We start from the raw sequence: 8,320 nt of genomic DNA, 5'->3' as shown, positions 1-8,320 counted from the left end.
CGTATTTGTGTACACTTATTAGTTTATATTGATTAAAATATCACGACTGGTATATAACATTACTTAAAAAATGTTCATATTTTGAGTATATTCGGTAATACCATTTCGCGATGTGAAATCGAAAGTACATCGCGAAAATAGGTGACATATCGATATACACACTATGAAAAAACGCAAGTAGATTGATCATTTTATATATAAAATATATATTATGCACTAAGCATGTACAATATGCATTCCTGGGTTTACCACGTGACGATGATGATCAATCTACTGGCGTTATTTATTGTTAACTGGTAGTTACCTGGTAGAGGTCACAATATACCAAAATATTTCCTACACAAATTCAATGTTAAAGCAATAACTTTAACGAAAAATAAAGTCAAACTTTTGCGCATAGAGACCCTCATTACCATACTTTTCTCGAAGAGCATTTCAAGCCGAATTGATTTAAGCAATAAAAAGATAGGTCACGCGGTATGCAAGAAAGAACTCGTCACGAATCACTGTTTTACGGCCATCTATTTACCGGCTTCTATCAAGTTCATGAGGGTTTCCAGCCATCTGTCAAAGTCTTATGTAGTCTCCAATCTTCAGTTAAAAGAGTGAATTTCTAGTAAACAACAATGTTTTCCCTGCCACATGCTCACAGAAATGTTCTAAAATTAAGTCATGGCAAGTGACCCTACAGAGAACCGTGTCTTCAAATAAATGATGTTCGTGTTTTTAGAGAGTATAGCATTGCACTCCAAAAATATTTAGTATATTGTAACCTAAAGGAGAAATACATTCTGATTAAAATGTGTTTTTCTTGCATATTATTATCTTCCTATTCATATTGCACCAATATATTAAGTTTGGCTGGATTATCTGTCCATTTGGCCATTTTATATCATATTTTCACATGCGGGTGTTTTAGGTCCGAAGAAGGCGATTTTAGGCCTGTTAAAGCCTAAACGTCCCTTAAAGATTTAAAGCTGTTGTGTTCAATATCTGCAACAAAATACCAAAACAAACCAACTGGACAGGCACGTGGGGCTTATGCGGGGTGGGGAAAGAAATACTTTGCTAGATATTTTCACTCTAAGCATTTTTGATAATGTCTTTTTTGTGTGTGTTTTTTTTAATCACCCCAAAAATGTCAATTTCAAAGCCCAAAAAAATCCAATTTCATCCAAGAAAATAAACAAAATAGTAAAAATGAGAGATCAAAGATACTTTGAAGTGTAGAAATCAATAAGCTTTCAATAACTTGTTGTTTCGCACCAATAAAAGTGTGAAATCTTGAAAGCGCCTTGTCGCTCGGAGCCCATTTATTTACCAGCCACCAATGATATATTCTAGTATATAATTTCATGGATGCCTTTCAAGTGCAGCAGAAGGTCAATATGCAACGGCCAGCTCTCATTTAGAGGTTCAAGAGAATACAAAATTTAATATTTTGGGCACAAAATAAGTACTTTTGACTAATTTAATGGTGGCAATCTGGTCAAAATGGGAGTTCCTAACCGAGCCAATGAAAAAAATGCTCTTTTTTGGGGAGGTGGGGGGGGGGGGGGGTTAGACTGGAAGGCAAGGTTAAAATGAACAAGATACATATATGTAGGCAAGCATTATAAGCTTAGAAGTGAGGTTCCATGTAGTATCAGGGGCAGAAAGGCAGCTAAGAGCAATGCAGGCTTCTTCTTCTAGGGACAGAGCTTCCCGCAGAATTCTGATCACAACAAATATTGATCCATGTCACCTTTGTATGCAAAGACAAGTGAATAAGTTCAATACTTCCCTTAAATCACTGAATGAGACTAGAATGTACCAAATAGAAAACAAAACTGGTTGCTGAAAGTGACACATTTTAGCAAAAAGATCCCTCTAAGGTAAATGATTAAGGGGACACTTGCTACAAATATCCTATGTTGCAGTCGGACGCGACATCCTTTCAAGCCGGAACCATGACTGTAAGCATATTGTGGAGAAAACAATACCAAACACAAGCTTATTGTAGGGTTACAAGTAGCATATCAACTCAGCTGTACTGCATGCATGCTCAGGAACAAGGATAAACCCGTTCAGTGCCAACTTCCACTGAAAACAAAGCACAAGCTTTACGTGTCAGGACACGGAACTATCGATACAAACTGCATGGGGAATTGCACGACGGCAAGCGTTTGAGTGACCACAAACCTGATTATGACATTATTTCACACCTTAAGCCTCATGAATATGCTTATTTGCTTGTGTACATGATAATAATTTAGTAGTATTACCTGTTTTACCATCAACAACCCTTATCCAGTGGCCCTCGGCTTAGTCCCAGACATTCCTCTACCTGAAAAAGTCAAAATACCTAATAGAAATACATATAAAATGAAAAACAAACATGCATTTATGTATTTTAAGTGTATTTCTATGAATAATATGAAGTGATCAAGCTTGTTATATTCATGATTGTACTAAATATGACAGCTGGCTCAGGTAAGCATCTGCTGCACTGTCCATACTGTAAAAATGTCTGCCATTCCATGTCGTTGAAATGGGGCTCTGTTTGCATGTTCATGCTTTACGCACAAGCTATTGATGCGTTACTGGATCACAAAGTCCTTGGCGTTGAATTCTGACTTCATGTAGCACATTAACACTACACGGTCAACCAATATGCCTTTGAATTTAAGTCGGAAAGCAAATTGGCCCTTATTCGGCTATGTAAGGGTGGGGGTCCACTTGAAAACAACTATGACAAGTCAACTAATCTGAATTCATGCATTTATTGCACTAATTGTTTTCTCTTTTGCTAAGAAATGACCAAAAATAGGCTTTCTCGGTCAAATTTTGCACTTGCAGATGATATTTCATTTTTACCTAAAGTTAGTTTAGGTCACAATATACCAAAAGATTTCTTCATAAATTCAAAGTAAAAGCAATTACTTTAACGAAAAATAAAGTTAAACTTTTGCGCATAGAGACCCTCATAACCATACCTTTTCTCGAAGAGCATTCCAAGCCGAATTGATTTAAGCAATAAAAAAGATAGGTCACGCTGTATGCAAGAGAGAACTCGTCACGAATCAAAAGTCACTGTTTTACGGCCATCTATTAACCGGCTTCTATCCAGTTCATGAGGGTTTCCCGCCATCTGTCAAAGTCTTATGTAGTCTCCAATCTTCAGTTAAAAGAGTGAATTTCTAGTAAACAACAATGATTTCCCTGCCACATGCTCACATAAATAAATTAAGTCATGGCAAGTGACCCTACAGAGAACTGTGTCTTCAAATAAATAGTGTTCATGTTTTTAGAGAGTATAGCATTGCACTTCAAAAAGATTTAGTATATTGTAACCTAGACATACCCAGTAAATTTTATTACCAAATATACTGGAAATATGAAAACTTTACAACTTTTTTCAAGTAATGTAATATACCAGTCGTGATATTTAAATCAATATAAACTAATAATTGTAAAAACATACGGTATTTTACAACTTTTCTTTTCTTTGTTGTTGTGGTTGACAGTCCCTTTAAAGTATGGCTTTATTGAAGAAAAATAAGAAATCTGAAAAAAGGACGATGCTGATGGTAACCAACATTTAAATTGCCCTTTGCACAAACTAGTGATGTGATATTTTTATTTTTAGTAAATTAATGCAATTGCAAAATGGTAAAGCATGTTGATATGTAGTAAATATGTTTTAAAAAAATTACTCTGGTATCAATCCCAAAAGGAAAATTCTCTTAAAATAATATATTGAAATGAGTCAACATTTTTGAGTCAGTCAATTACTACAAAATACATATTCTAAATTGTAGCCTGACCTTTTTTAATAATTATTTTTTAACATTTCAGGTTTACACAGAATCATCACACTAAGTTTTATGTTGATAAGACATACACAGTTTACACCAGATTGGCACTTTGGCATCTGGAAGTCAAAGTGGAGGTAAATTCCTTATCACAGTATGGTGTATGTGACCTGCATGATCCTTCTTGATAAACATTGTTTGCATTTCCATAGGTCTATCCAGTTGTATAGTTCTGCCATGTAATAAAATATAAAAATAATAGAACATAAATCAATTAAAAATATTGTGTATGTACTTTATGTCTTGTAACAGGAAAATAAATATTCATTTTAATAGTTTCAGCTGTTTTATTGGTATGAAATTCTTGATATGGCAAACAAAATCCCATGCAAAATCATCCTTCAAACTTTGTAGTTTTCTATTACAACAACAACAACAAAATAATAATTTGATAATAGGAAAACTATATTTTGCAATTGTTTCTTAATTCAATGGTTATCTTGATACAGAAACTTCAATGCAGAAATGTTGTCTGATATCGCTGCGTCTGTGGGGTTATCGTCAAGGACGGGCCACAACATCCCCCAGCTTGTGGGGGAATCTTCCAATCCTGTTGTTATCTAAGACAGGAAGGATTACCTTACGACATTGTTTCACCACATAAAGAATGTCACCAAATTTCATCAATTTCCATGTGTCAGCGGAGCATCCCGGTGTTGTGGAATGCAGGGAATTTAGTGACTCACCAGTAGTCAGAATCACTCTCTGGAAGGTCTCGAAAGTGAATGTTAATGTGAGCTGTGACAACCTGCCGTAAGAAATGTTTGCGAAAGGGCTTGATCTGGACCATCAGTGGTATTTATTTGAAAACATTCGTGAATTCTGTCGCATAGATGAACCAAAAACTTGACATGTCCGAAACGCGCTACTGGTGAGCAACAAAAAACAGACTGTTCCCCCCAAAAAAGAAGATGCATTAAGATGCGCATCTGATCTTCTCTGATGGTGCCACAACAATTACATACATCATGTATCAGTGTTTATTTTGGCCAAGGTATTGGATGATATATTTTCCCACAAACAATGCAAAAAATCCTCTATTCCTAGGAAAGCTAAAACATGTATACGATTGCTAAATGTGTCAGTTGATACAGGTTTTGAAATGTTCAATGCAAACTTTTGTTGTTCTAATTGCACAAGCTTGTTTTCAAGTTTTTTATATCTCATATTTACAAAACAAAAATCATTTTTTCCATGTAGATCTAACCATGCAATTGTTTTCACCTTATGGACACAGACTGCCTATCAGAAAAACTGGGGAAAAATCAGTGTGAATATTGTATTTATTTATGTTTTACAATGAAAATCCTATATTTTTGTTTGTTTGCTACATTGTTTGCATAGTAACAAAAACAAACAATTTTTATGTTTATGTTATTGTTTATTTTGTCTTTTTTCTCTATCAGAAATAATGATAAATAATGATTATTTCATTTACTGAAACATTTAGTATCCAAGTGTACTTTCAACCAACACTTTTCAATGCTGTGTTGTTCCATTCTGTTGTGTTTGAGGTTACATTATACTTAAATACACATGTAACTGAATACAAAAAGGAAATTGTTCATGGAACACACACATTATTGATTGTTATCGTTTAACTAGTTACAAAACAGTGAAATTAATGTTGTGTTTGCCTTTAAACAAACACTTGATTGAAAATACAATTCATAGATTTATAAAAGGCGTGATTGCGTGCTCTGGTGATTATTAACATGTAGATTGGTTACCATAGCAACACAAATGGTACATTTTAAATGTCCATAATGCTGTTGTCAGTTTATTGCACTATAGTTATGTATTTGACTAAAGGAAAGATTATTGTTGTAATAAAACAATGTGCTTGTTGTTTGAAAATTTTCGTTGTTTTTTGTATTAAATGATAACTTTTAGTGGCGGTAAAATGTAGGTTTGGTCACTTTGGAAGGTCATAAAATTAGTTTTTAATGTGATAAATAAAAATCTATATCATTTTTGTGAACTACAATGTTCAGAGAATCCAAAATTGCCAAAAAGTCAAAATGTTATTTTTTAAACACAAGACTGATTTTCCCAGCTTTGGTCACATATGACAAAATAAAAACACGTTCAACCGTCTTTATGTAATCGACAGTATCAGATATTTACGCAAGCATTTCCGAAATAACACAATGTGTATATTTGTTCCACAATGTTGGATTAACTTATCTCTACACTAACCCAGCGTTATACACTTACAAATATTTGTAGAGTGTAAGCAAAACAAACACGCAAAGTGTTTCCGCATTTGTTGTCGCTGGTGTTTCGTATTAAATATAAGATAATTTATTAATATTTGTAATGTGGAAAGGATATAAAGCTAAGAGTGGCATGAAACAAACTGTACATGAGCATATGAGGTATAAACTTAGTGTATACATACATTCTTTATCAAATCGATTTTGTCAAAACCCTATAATACCGACCACCGTTAAATATATATGTTATACAGGTGCGTGAAGTTGGCTCGCCGTTCGACGTTCGTTATACAATATTTTGTAGTGTGAATGTGCATATCCGCATACACTACAGCATCCCGAATCAATAGTAGAGATATTATGTGTGAATTAAACGTAGTTATTCCAGTAATGTAAACAATCAATGAACCCTATGGAATTAAACTTATGTATGCATATAAGGTATTAAATCTATCAACACTATTGAACACTTACTGGCAATTTGGAATGATCGATAATTCCCAATTTTTGTAATCTCCTTGCAATTAAATACTGTTACTACTTGTGTACGCTGTTGAATTAATTCACATTATAACTTTACAACACAGTCGTTTAACATGCCATTATTACCATAAAGCAATCCTATCACGGTTCATGATATTATACGAACGACAATGCCCTCTCTACAGACAATCAACTTGAATTCAAGTCAATTAAGTAAAAGTATATTTTTCAAGATGCCGAATCTTTAAACACGGCATTGAGTTGCAAATAAACGTATACTTTTGGAAAGATACATTTGTAAAAAAAGACAATTGACAAAAGAGTCGTCTAAAACTTAGTAGTGTGTCATTGCATATTAATCGTGCTCAACACTACGTCTTTGAATGACATTTTGTGGCTTTCGACGGAGTCTTTGTAGCTTTCCGTTTTTGCGCGTCGGTAAACATAATATCTGTATGGAACTATTTCCGGTGATAATTTTCAAAGCAGGCAAATCAAAATGTAAATAAAGAAAGTCAGAAAAGGTTTGCAGCATTTTTCCTGCGCCTGTTGCTCTCTTATTTTAAGATTGCAAATATTGCTAATCGTGATTTGTGAATACTTTATAGAATGTATAACGGTTCTAAAGTTCTCTTTTAAGTTACATCAACAACTTTAAGAGAGGATTAACCACCAGTTTGATGTTTAAATAATTATTATAATATTTGATTTGAGAATAATGCGAAAATGTTTGAATGAATGAATATTATATTTGAACAAAAATATAAAATTTTGCTTTAAACTACAGCTTTTATCATAATAGCTTAACGAATTTCTTGAAAAAAAAAACTGTTTAAGATTCAATTAAAAGTAAATATAACATTAGGTAATGGTTTTAATAAAAGCAACTACGTAATTAATAGAATTGTTAAATTAAAATCATAAGTTTCATTAAAGTTTGCGCTGTTTATCTTCTATATTATGCTTATACTTATCGATTAAATTATGAACAGTTCACTGAACTGAACACATATTAAATTGCAATATATTTTAAATGTAAATGTTCCTTTTACTTTTATAAACATTTCTTGAAAATATTGTGTGTATGATAACAACATTTGATACCTTTTGGAGTTACTTTAAAAAGTGAGTTTTTACTATGTTGTGGTTTTTGTATATTTTTGTTTTCTATATCGATTTCTAGACAGAATTATTTACAATCATACATGTTTGAAACATAAAACATATGAAGGCTAAAAAAATAGCACAAACATAAGACTTATATAGAATATAGTTTTGTAAAGAAATCGTAAATCATACACGAAAGTGTAACGTACAAAGCGAAGTAAGCAAAATTCCCAATCTAATATGCGAAGCACACGTGCATGGTCGTTAAATAGAATTTCATATGTTCAGAGTCCCACGTGTTTATGATTTCATCCAGTGCATTTGGGAAAGGTAAATATATTGGAACTGTCGTACAGTAAGACTTCGTTGAAAATTTTAACGAACATTAACAAATACGCAGTTGCAGTCAGTGAGCCAATAATAGTATTGCTCTCTTATATCAACACACGTGGTTGACACGATGCTGATAAGGCTTTATGGGGGTATTGGGAACCGTTTTGATGGTGTTAGCGAACTATCAACCGAGAACAATAAAGTAGCAGGTTCGCGGGTTTAAATGGGCTTTAAGTATTCTATGACCGTTTTAATAAATATCGTTAGTTCCAAAACAAAAGGGTGGACCAATGTTTTTGGCAATAAATTAGTTATCAGAGATGAAAC

Source organism: Dreissena polymorpha, chromosome 7 (assembly GCF_020536995.1).
Source record: "Dreissena polymorpha isolate Duluth1 chromosome 7, UMN_Dpol_1.0, whole genome shotgun sequence".
NCBI classification, from domain to species: Eukaryota; Metazoa; Mollusca; class Bivalvia; order Myida; family Dreissenidae; genus Dreissena; species Dreissena polymorpha.
This window is presented reverse-complemented; position numbering follows the sequence as displayed.